The sequence below is a fragment of the Ptychodera flava genome, unplaced genomic scaffold (assembly GCF_041260155.1).
Source record: "Ptychodera flava strain L36383 unplaced genomic scaffold, AS_Pfla_20210202 Scaffold_128__1_contigs__length_163778_pilon, whole genome shotgun sequence".
Taxonomy (NCBI): Eukaryota; Metazoa; Hemichordata; class Enteropneusta; family Ptychoderidae; genus Ptychodera; species Ptychodera flava.
The window spans coordinates 151,497-163,813 of NW_027248310.1; the positions used below are offsets into that span (position 1 = coordinate 151,497).

Sequence of the window (12,317 nt, forward strand, 5' to 3'; positions counted from 1 at the left end):
CCCGTATGACCTAAGCTACCATCTCAGTACAGGTGTACAGGTAGATACAGGGGTTGAGATGTGATGTTGTTCAAATGAACACGTCAGTGTCAAAAATGTGCAAATGAGGTAAGAAAAATGGGAAATCTGTAAATATGCAGGAGTAGTGGCAGACCAGTGACTGAAACAGGCTACTCCACTGACCTTGAGTCATTTCCTGTTATTTTTATGAACTGTTACATATTAACAGACCTGCTCAAGCTAAGGGATGGACCATAATTAGATCTTGGGAGGGGATGGTCACAATTGTAAATTTCTAAAAAAAAATTTCCAAATGAGAAAAGCTGTGCTAATTATTTTTCAGATTTATAATGGTTTTTTTTTGTTTGACGCTGTCTGAGGATACAATGTACATCCATATCACTAGCGCAAATAAGATTGCATGGCCTAGTGATTAATATTGCTGATAGATTTCTCGAAATGTTGCAGATCATCTTTTGACAAGCTTAGAAGCTGTTTACAAAAAATGTTTTGAAATTTTAATATTCATGTTTTTAGGACAATTTTTGCCTTATTTTGATCAAAACATCTATTCTCTGTAGCAGCATGTCCAACTTTTGTCATTCTTGTTTTTCTGGTTTAAATACTTCTTGTTGTTTTTCTGGTTGTACTGTGCAGAAATCATTGTCATCCCTTATAGAACAGGAATGCCTGTCAGTAGCATGTGAAATTAGCATTCACATGGCTAATTGGCATGGCTAAATGTATGTGCATAGGGAATAGCAGTTAGCCAGTCCACAGTCATTTCAGAAGCATGTGTATAGGCCGAAATATTTAAATGAGCTAGCCACTCACATACATGTGATTGAATGGTTATAACATGTGGACGAAGGGTTATAACATGTGAATGAATGGTTATTTTGAATAACGAATGGTCATTTTGAACCATTCACATGTATGTGAACGAATGGTCATTTTGAATGGTTATTTTGAATGCACATATGAATGACAGGATCATTCTGACAGAAAAAGAGCACCATGAAAAGTACTAATTTGACACTGGATTTTAATTTTACTTATGTTGCTGTGTGATTATTTTGGTTAACACAGTTCATTTGCATCTTTGGAAGGTGTAAGCAAAAAAGAAATAAGTGAAAGCTAATTCCAGTGAAATTAAGTACTTTTACACAGGACCTTTTAGTGAATGTGAAATAATTGTTGGAGATGTAATTTAACTATATTTGGCCTAAAACTAAGCCAGGCCAAACAGAGTTAAAAGCAACTCAGACTCACCTGAACACAGCAAACACAAGCAGACTCACCTTTCCAAACATTCAAAATAAAAGGACAAAATATACCTGTAAGTCTGATGACAAATTTAATAAATTTTTGGCTTTAACAAATTCCACAGACAAAGTGAAAAGTGATTTAGTCCAAGATAAGTCTTTAAAAGAGTTCATTTAGCTCTGGCCAATAGGTCTCGTCTTTCATGTCCTATTTTGTTTTGAAATTTGACATCGAAGACTTCTTTAGGTAAGTCATGATTATATTTGCCGAATTTCTCTTGGGCCTTGGCTGACATGCACACTGAAATGAAAGAGAAAGAAGAGAATGAACTTAGCAACATTTACTAAGACAACAAATTTACAATATAGTTTTAGAACATGAGTGTGATTTGTTACGTAAACACATCGAAGAATTTATTACATGTGGGTAACTTAAACATATCTAGTGTAACATATCTAGAAATGTATTGGGCTTGTGTACGTTGTATTGACTTGACTAGTTGCCACAGCTACTGGTCTGATTAATTTATGTACTCATTACAGACTCGTCACATCATTACATCCTAATTTGAATCAATACAAGAAAGTACGTTACGTACTGTCTGTAATACATGTAGCAAACAAGTTATTGAACTCATTAAAAATTACAGCTGCTGTCCTTTGAAAATGAAGACGCATCAAATTTCTGAATATTTTTTGTCTTTCAATAAAAGGCTTCATACCTGGCAATATCATATTAAAAATACATTTCAACAGTAACCATGTATAAAAGAAGTAGAAAATTGCAAGTAAGACTTAGTGCCATAGTGGTACAAACAATCATAAGTTTACAAAGCCATGTTCATCCTACGATCTAGTTTTTTTTTTAATATTTTCATTTCGCCTAATTTTTTGCATACCCCGGAAAATTGAAAGCGAGCGAGAAATTCATCTGAAAATGCTTATTGAGCCAATTTTGCAATGTGAATAAAAACAGGCACAACTCATTATCTGATTGACTTCGAGTATGGGTGAGGCTCACATCTTCACGATCGCCAGCAAGTGCACAGTGAAGTCAATGCACCACCATTTTGTCCATAGTCTGAAGTCACACATACTATAGAAATGTGTTCGATTCGTGGCGCTACGTGTTGGTGTTACCTCCTTGAGGTAAAAGGTATTCGGAATCAAAATTTCTACCTCTTGAGCTTTATAAGAGTATTTTATAAATATGCATTTCAAATACTTACCGGATGAATGGAAAATTATCGTCAACCGGCGACTTGCTCTTGCTGTCTTGGTCACTGCATCGAACCACGGTCCAACACTGTCGCGGGGGAAATACACTTTACCTTCATGCCTACTGAAACATTACCCCTTAGACATAACTCACTTGCTGTTTTGACTAAAAATGTATCGTCGCTGGGGGTAGAAATGACCGAGAAATCAGCCATAATTCGTAAGATTCAGTTGAAGCTCTGAACTGTTAGCCGTTACTTCAAAAAACTCTGCGCAGTCTCATTTGAGAGATGCAATGTGATATCCGATAAGTCAAAAGGTCAAGGGTCGTGATCGTCGCAAAATTTTGACATTTCGTGTACGCGTAAACTGTTCTTTTAGATATTTATAATAAACAAAAAATGACTTAATATGAAGAGATCAGTTAAAATACGGAAGTCAGACACACTAAGTGAACACCGTTGCAATACTGATCTGCCTTGTTAAATTCCAGCATACTCATTTACGGGACCCTTCAGGTAGTACCCTCTTGCGTCCCGGCCACTCCGTTTTGCGTTTTGGAAACCATGGTCCCTCCAAGTCACGACATCGTACCGTGTATCGTCAGAACCGTTAGTCCATCCGGCTCGATTTTTGTACGGTTGGGGAATAAAACAGTACCCGTACTGCGTCTCCATTAAGTTTTATGTAAGTTGTAGTCGCGAAAGTTTTACAATGGCAGATGCAGAACCATCGCAAGTGTGTTCGTCGTTGTGGCAAGATATGACGTACAATACATGACTGCATAGCCAGTTGCTCACGGACGTACGCGAAAACGTGGACCGTATGAGAAATATTTAATGACTGATCCAACCATATTACGTCTGAAAATGTGAGTACCTTTCAATAGAATGCAGGTTCCGATCATATTGGATATTTAGCGGTGAACATGTGTTAATTATTTCACATTTTGAAAATAAAAATAAACGATGTTTAAATTGATCTGTGCTGATTTTATTTAGAGGCTGCTCGTAGATGTTTGCAGTGACTTCCCTCTTGTCATATTCATTGGTTTATACTGAAAATCCCTGGTCTCCTTTTTTTAATGGAGATGGATTAAACCAATTCTAACCATATTCATGGGATAGTCTGTAACTTCATAATTTTGGCAGAAATTTTGTTCTTATATTGACTACAGTTTTTTCTCTCTTTTCAAAATCATGTTAGCCAGTATTGCTTATGTTATGCGATTTTCTAAAGCATGTTCAAATGTCCAGTGTTCAGAACCTGTATTATGTACAGTCAGCATTGTTATATTGTTTGTAATCACATTTTAGTCTGGACTAAACTTCAATTGAAAACAATAACAGTGAACTTTTATAATAACATGCACCCAAAGTGTATGTTGGTTGTATTGATAATATGAACGAGCTAATTCAACTTAAATTTGTGAATAATAAAGTAAGAGAAGTTAATACACAACACAAAATGAACAAAATAAATAACTTACAGCTATATACCAGCTGTCACTTTAAAACTGCAAACCACTGCTTCTGTATCCACTAAATATTAAAGTCTGAGAACAATTTAACTGGTAACCGGTGCATGTGACCCATTTAGTATTTCTATAGTGCAAACATGAGTAATTTCACCTGAAAAACTTAACCCAAGTAAAAACAACGCTACACATGGGTGCCGCCTAATTTATTTAAATTAAATAGACAATAGGGAATGAGATTGACTTGAGAATTGACAACAAGTCAGTCCTTGCAGTTTATTAATGCATGTCTAAATTTTTACTACCACATGTGTAAGCTACCATTCAATCCATTGACAATCTTCCTTCTGTCATGAATTCAGTAGGACTGGTAATGAATGGTTACTTCACATGGCTGAGTCTGATTTCACATGCATAGCTAGTGATGAATGTTCAAATTTTAACATGTCATATTTCCAATACTGGCATGTGGCGGGTTGGACTGCTATGGACTGCCTATTTTTCCTCAAATAACCATTCAAACTGTTCCACACAGAAATGTGGACTGGCTAATAGGCAGTTCAGAACTAGAATACGTAGTGGACACACAGGAAAAAAATACAGAAAAAAAGGAGGAAAAAATGGCATTAATGGGTCTTTTATAGTTAGCCCATGAAGGACTATTCCAACGGCAGACTGTCATTACAGTGGAGTAACATTGAATATCTTGGGTAGTCATAGAAAGGCAGGCACTGGGTTGTAGAAAGTGCATTGAAATCACAACGGTCATGTTATACATTTTTCCCCAACATCTTGAAACATCATACAGATACTCAGTTGAAGTAAAGTTATTTTATTTGTTTATTATTTATATATTTATTTGTTTATTATTTATTTCAAGAATGCAAGAATGTTGTTTTCACTAAAGCATATATTAAAAGTTATAAGGATTATATATATGTGTACAACTTTGTACCTATGTAATCTTTCTTTTTTGGGGAGGGGGGCCACAAAAATTTTGTTGCCGGTGATGGGGGGGGCCACTAAAATTTTTGCTGGTGTTAGGGGGGGGCCTGTAAAAAATATACGCACCACATATTTTCTCTTCCGGCCCCCCCCCTGCCGTTAATTGTGCTCGTTCCCTAACCGACTGCAGTGTTTCCTCGAATGAAATTCAAAGTCACTAAATTTCTAATTTGCCAACTTGTGACGGAATTACGGTTGATGCATATTCTTAGACAGCTGCAGTACCGTACGTAACATTACGACATTTACGTGCGTATATTTTTACAGGCCCCCCCCTAACACCAGCAAAAATTTTAGTGGCCCCCCCCCCCATCACCGGCAACAAAATTTTTGTGGCCCCCCCCTCCCCAAAAAAGAAAGATTACATAGGTACAAAGTTGTACACATATATATAATCCTTATAACTTTTAATATATGCTTTAGTGAAAACAACATTCTTGCATTCTTGAAATAAATAATAAACAAATAAATATATAAATAATAAACAAATAAAATAACTTTACTTCAACTGAGTATCTGTATGATGTTTTCAGATGTTGGGGAAAAATGTATAACATGACCGTTGTGTTTCAATGCACTTTCCACAACCCAGTGTCTGCCTTTCTATGACTACCCAAGATATTCAATGTTACTCCACTGTATGACAGTCTGCCATTGGAATATCCTTCATGGGCTAACTATAAAAGACCCATTAATGCCATTTTTTCCTCCTTTTTTTCAGTATTTTTTTCCTGTGTGTCCACTACGTATTCTAGTTCTGAACTGCCTATTAGCCAGTCCACATTCCTGTGTGGAACAGGTTGAATGGTTATTTGATGAAAATAGGCAGTCCATAGCAGTCCAACCCGCCACATGCCAGTATTGGAAATATGACATGTTAAAATTTGAACATTCATCACTAGCTATGCATGTGAAATCAGACTCAGCCATGTGAAGTAACCATTCATTACCAGTCCTACTGAATTCATGACAGAAGGGAAGATTGTCAATGGATTGAATGGTAGCTTACACATGTGGTAGTAAAAATTTAGACATGCATTAATAAACTGCAAGGACTGACTTGTTGTCAATTCTCAAGTCAATCTCATTCCCTATTGTCTATTTAATTTAAATAAATTAGGCGGCACCCATGTGTAGCGTTGTTTTTACTTGGGTTAAGTTTTTCAGGTGAAATTACTCATGTTTGCACTATAGAAATACTAAATGGGTCACATGCACCGGTTACCAGTTAAATTGTTCTCAGACTTTAATATTTAGTGGATACAGAAGCAGTGGTTTGCAGTTTTAAAGTGACAGCTGGTATATAGCTGTAAGTTATTTATTTTGTTCATTTTGTGTTGTGTATTAACTTCTCTTACTTTATTATTCACAAATTTAAGTTGAATTAGCTCGTTCATATTATCAATACAACCAACATACACTTTGGGTGCATGTTATTATAAAAGTTCACTGTTATTGTTTTCAATTGAAGTTTAGTCCAGACTAAAATGTGATTACAAACAATATAACAATGCTGACTGTACATAATACAGGTTCTGAACACTGGACATTTGAACATGCTTTAGAAAATCGCATAACATAAGCAATACTGGCTAACATGATTTTGAAAAGAGAGAAAAAACTGTAGTCAATATAAGAACAAAATTTCTGCCAAAATTATGAAGTTACAGACTATCCATGAATATGGTTAGAATTGGTTTAATTCATCTCCATTAAAAAAGGAGACCAGGGATTTTCAGTATAAACCAATGAATATGACAAGAGGGAAGTCACTGCAAACATCTACGAGCAGCCTCTAAATAAAATCAGCACAGATCAATTTAAACATCGTTTATTTTTATTTTCAAAATGTGAAATAATTAACACATGTTCACCGCTAAATATCCAATATGATCGGAACCTGCATTCTATTGAAAGTTACTCACATTTTCAGACGTAATATGGTTGGATCAGTCATTAAATATTTCTCATACGGTCCACGTTTTCGCGTACGTCCGTGAGCAACTGGCTATGCAGTCATGTATTGTACGTCATATCTTGCCACAACGACGAACACACTTGCGATGGTTCTGCATCTGCCATTGTAAAACTTTCGCGACTACAACTTACATAAAACTTAATGGAGACGCAGTACGGGTACTGTTTTATTCCCCAACCGTACAAAAATCGAGCCGGATGGACTAACGGTTCTGACGATACACGTACGATGTCGTGACTTGGAGGGACCATGGTTTCCAAAACGCAAAACGGAGTGGCCGGGACGCAAGAGGGTACTACCTGAAGGGTCCCGTAAATGAGTATGCTGGAATTTAACAAGGCAGATCAGTATTGCAACGGTGTTCACTTAGTGTGTCTGACTTCCGTATTTTAACTGATCTCTTCATATTAAGTCATTTTTTGTTTATTATAAATATCTAAAAGAACAGTTTACGCGTACACGAAATGTCAAAATTTTGCGACGATCACGACCCTTGACCTTTTGACTTATCGGATATCACATTGCATCTCTCAAATGAGACTGCGCAGAGTTTTTTGAAGTAACGGCTAACAGTTCAGAGCTTCAACTGAATCTTACGAATTATGGCTGATTTCTCGGTCATTTCTACCCCCAGCGACGATACATTTTTAGTCAAAACAGCAAGTGAGTTATGTCTAAGGGGTAATGTTTCAGTAGGCATGAAGGTAAAGTGTATTTCCCCGCGACAGTGTTGGACCGTGGTTCGATGCAGTGACCAAGACAGCAAGAGCAAGTCGCCGGTTGACGATAATTTTCCATTCATCCGGTAAGTATTTGAAATGCATATTTATAAAATACTCTTATAAAGCTCAAGAGGTAGAAATTTTGATTCCGAATACCTTTTACCTCAAGGAGGTAACACCAACACGTAGCGCCACGAATCGAACACATTTCTATAGTATGTGTGACTTCAGACTATGGACAAAATGGTGGTGCATTGACTTCGCTGTGCACTTGCTGGCGATCGTGAAGATGTGAGCCTCACCCATACTCGAAGTCAATCAGATAATGAGTTGTGCCTGTTTTTATTCACATTGCAAAATTGGCTCAATAAGCATTTTCAGATGAATTTCTCGCTCGCTTTCAATTTTCCGGGGTATGCAAAAAATTAGGCGAAATGAAAATATTAAAAAAAAACTAGATCGTAGGATGAACATGGCTTTGTAAACTTATGATTGTTTGTACCACTATGGCACTAAGTCTTACTTGCAATTTTCTACTTCTTTTATACATGGTTACTGTTAAAATGTATTTTTAATATGATATTGCCAGGTATGAAGCCTTTTATTGAAAGACAAAAAATATTCAGAAATTTGATGCGTCTTCATTTTCAAAGGACAGCAGCTGTAATTTTTAATGAGTTCAATAACTTGTTTGCTACATGTATTACAGACAGTACGTAACGTACTTTCTTGTATTGATTCAAATTAGGATGTAATGATGTGACGAGTCTGTAATGAGTACATAAATTAATCAGACCAGTAGCTGTGGCAACTAGTCAAGTCAATACAACGTACACAAGCCCAATACATTTCTAGATATGTTACACTAGATATGTTAAGTTATCCACATGTAATAAATTCTTCGATGTGTTTACGTAACAAATCACACTCATGTTCTAAAACTATATTGTAAATTTGTTGTCTTAGTAAATGTTGCTAAGTTCATTCTCTTCTTTCTCTTTCATTTCAGTGTGCATGTCAGCCAAGGCCCAAGAGAAATTCGGCAAATATAATCATGACTTACCTAAAGAAGTCTTCGATGTCAAATTTCAAAACAAAATAGGACATGAAAGACGAGACCTATTGGCCAGAGCTAAATGAACTCTTTTAAAGACTTATCTTGGACTAAATCACTTTTCACTTTGTCTGTGGAATTTGTTAAAGCCAAAAATTTATTAAATTTGTCATCAGACTTACAGGTATATTTTGTCCTTTTATTTTGAATGTTTGGAAAGGTGAGTCTGCTTGTGTTTGCTGTGTTCAGGTGAGTCTGAGTTGCTTTTAACTCTGTTTGGCCTGGCTTAGTTTTAGGCCAAATATAGTTAAATTACATCTCCAACAATTATTTCACATTCACTAAAAGGTCCTGTGTAAAAGTACTTAATTTCACTGGAATTAGCTTTCACTTATTTTCTTTTTTGCTTACACCTTCCAAAGATGCAAATGAACTGTGTTAACCAAAATAATCACACAGCAACATAAGTAAAATTAAAATCCAGTGTCAAATTAGTACTTTTCATGGTGCTCTTTTTCTGTCAGAATGATCCTGTCATTCATATGTGCATTCAAAATAACCATTCAAAATGACCATTCGTTCACATACATGTGAATGGTTCAAAATGACCATTCGTTATTCAAAATAACCATTCATTCACATGTTATAACCCTTCGTCCACATGTTATAACCATTCAATCACATGTATGTGAGTGGCTAGCTCATTTAAATATTTCGGCCTATACACATGCTTCTGAAATGACTGTGGACTGGCTAACTGCCTATTCCCTATGCACATACATTTAGCCATGCCAATTAGCCATGTGAATGCTAATTTCACATGCTACTGACAGGCATTCCTGTTCTATAAGGGATGGACAATGATTTCTGCACAGTACAACCAGAAAAACAACAAGAAGTATTTAAACCAGAAAAACAAGAATGACAAAAGTTGGACATGCTGCTACAGAGAATAGATGTTTTGATCAAAATAAGGCAAAAATTGTCCTAAAAACATGAATATTAAAATTTCAAAACATTTTTTGTAAACAGCTTCTAAGCTTGTCAAAAGATGATCTGCAACATTTCGAGAAATCTATCAGCAATATAAATCACTAGGCCATGCAATCTTATTTGCGCTAGTGATATGGATGTACATTGTATCCTCAGACAGCGTCAAACAAAAAAAAACATTATAAATCTGAAAAATAATTAGCACAGCTTTTCTCATTTGGAAATTTTTTTTTTAGAAATTTACAATTGTGACCATCCCCTCCCAAGATCTAATTATGGTCCATCCCTTAGCTTGAGCAGGTCTGTTAATATGTAACAGTTCATAAAAATAACAGGAAATGACTCAAGGTCAGTGGAGTAGCCTGTTTCAGTCACTGGTCTGCCACTACTCCTGCATATTTACAGATTTCCCATTTTTCTTACCTCATTTGCACATTTTTGACACTGACGTGTTCATTTGAACAACATCACATCTCAACCCCTGTATCTACCTGTACACCTGTACTGAGATGGTAGCTTAGGTCATACGGGAGCCTTTGCGTGTGCATACATCTGCACATACATACCCACATACATACCGGTACAGACAGACATATACACACGCCACCGACTCACTATATAAGCTCTTTTTGGTATTTATATACATACCAACTATGAGCTAAAAACAGAAAGACACATGCAACACATACACTAAATTAATTGATGAGGATGAAACTATTAAACAACATCTACACTGCTTTTATATGTTGAACATATCATTGTGAAATACCAATGTCTAATTGGTTCCTCGTTGCAACAAACTTAAGTGGAAGTATATGCCATGTTCACAGTAAGCACTTTTTGTTTCTGAAAAAATTTAAAAGCATTTGATGTATTTGTTTTAGATAAGATATTAGTTAATTGGTGTTAAATTTAGTTGGTTTTAAATTTTAGATGGTGTTAAATTAATAAACGTGACGACACACTTGCCATCCATCTATCAGTATGGCAACAAAATGGGTACTCCTAGACAGAACAACCAGGGTTCCTCTCACCATAATTTTTTTCACAATAATGTTTATTCTACCCGAGATCTTAGTGTCATATGGGAAGGCTTTGAATAGAATATATAGTTATGTAAACGTTTCACTTGAAAGTTTACATTGTTGTAGAGATAATCACAATGACTGAAAACTTCATTTGAACAATCTCACAGCTATAGTGCACATCCCATCTACACATCACTGAGGTAACTGCTCAAGTTTTCAGGCCTTTACTACTGACAGACAGATAGACAGACAGAAAAAAGTGGGACCAGATTGACTACACGCAGACCTTTTCCATCAATACGAATATCCTTCCGGGCATAAACACATAGCTTGGGAGCATAAAAATCTCATTTCTGTCATCTGAAATGAGATTTTTATGCTCACAAGCTATGTGTTATTCTGTCATCCCAGTAACCTATACACCAAAATATGAAAGCTGTCTGGCTACAACTTTCACAAAACAAAACATTTTGCCCCAAAATTACCTCAAGAAATACAAATTTGCCTATTTCAGCACAATTTCAGCATTCCCGCAGAGGTCCTCCCTGTGCAAATGTCAAATATCACAGCTGTTTGAAGAAACGTTTTGAAGACTTTTTAATAAGATTTTTGTAACAAAAAATGAAAAAAATTGTCTAAGAAATACAGTTTCATCTATTGTATCACAGTCTGAACAAATCTGAGTATACCAAGCTATCTGACTGGCAGGTATGAAGATTTTTTTACCAAATATGGAATTTCCTTCTTGATCTAATTTAAATATTTTTCAGGAATACATATACATAAAAAGAAAAAAATCCAGCCATTTACGCATCATGCATCTACACTTAAAATATCAAGTCCATAGGTATTTTGGTCCTCAAATATTAAATTGAGCAGACATCCTCACACACTGACATACATACATAATACATAAATACACACACACATACATACATACATACATACATACATACATACATACATACATACGTACATACCCACATACCGGTACAGATGGACGCTTACCTATTCCAGAAGTCAATTATAACTAAAAAATTCAAAAATTATGCCACTCTTATGATGGGACCAATATTGTCTCAGTCAGTGTATATAATAAGTGTAGGGAGGCAGTCAATACAAGAAAATTATCATATCTTGAGAGATATGTTGTCATCACGTATGTTCTGCAGGTTCTCTGTTTCATGTGGTGAAACTGTTTGTAAGGCTCATCTTTGACCTCTGAAACTTAATTATACCCATACAGAGATAACCCTTTTCCTGCCAAGTCCATATTTCACCATCAGTTCAAGATGGTTAAAATTAATGAAACACAACATATTCCATATGGTGTATTTTAACATAATACTGAACATTTGAAGGCTGTTGAAAACATAAATACTGTAAACTTGATTTTTGTAGACTGAAGATGCTATAACAGACCAAGCCAAGTGGGTGCAAATATGTCATGTTTTGGCTCAATACTGCTTTTTACTGACTTGGCTGATGCGGAAGTGATACTGTCTGGCAGGAAAAGGCTTCCACTCTTGGATCACTGTATGCAACCTAAGTGCCAAAAAAAGAGCAATTTTCCAAAC

At 35.8% G+C, this 12,317-nt stretch overlaps 2 long non-coding RNA genes across 2 annotated transcripts; one reads left to right on the plus strand and one right to left on the minus strand.

The window, feature by feature from the left end:
* Positions 1-1,334: 1,334 nt before the first annotated feature.
* LOC139126822 (uncharacterized) lies at positions 1,335-2,752 on the minus strand. Its single transcript, XR_011550811.1, has 2 exons — positions 2,495-2,752; positions 1,335-1,566 (listed from the first exon to the last, which is right to left on the minus strand). It is a non-coding gene; the product is annotated as an uncharacterized lncRNA (long non-coding RNA).
* A 4,427-nt stretch (positions 2,753-7,179) lies between these two features.
* Positions 7,180-8,906, plus strand: LOC139126824 (uncharacterized). Its single transcript, XR_011550813.1, has 2 exons — positions 7,180-7,748; positions 8,675-8,906. It is a non-coding gene; the product is annotated as an uncharacterized lncRNA (long non-coding RNA).
* Positions 8,907-12,317: the final 3,411 nt, after the last annotated feature.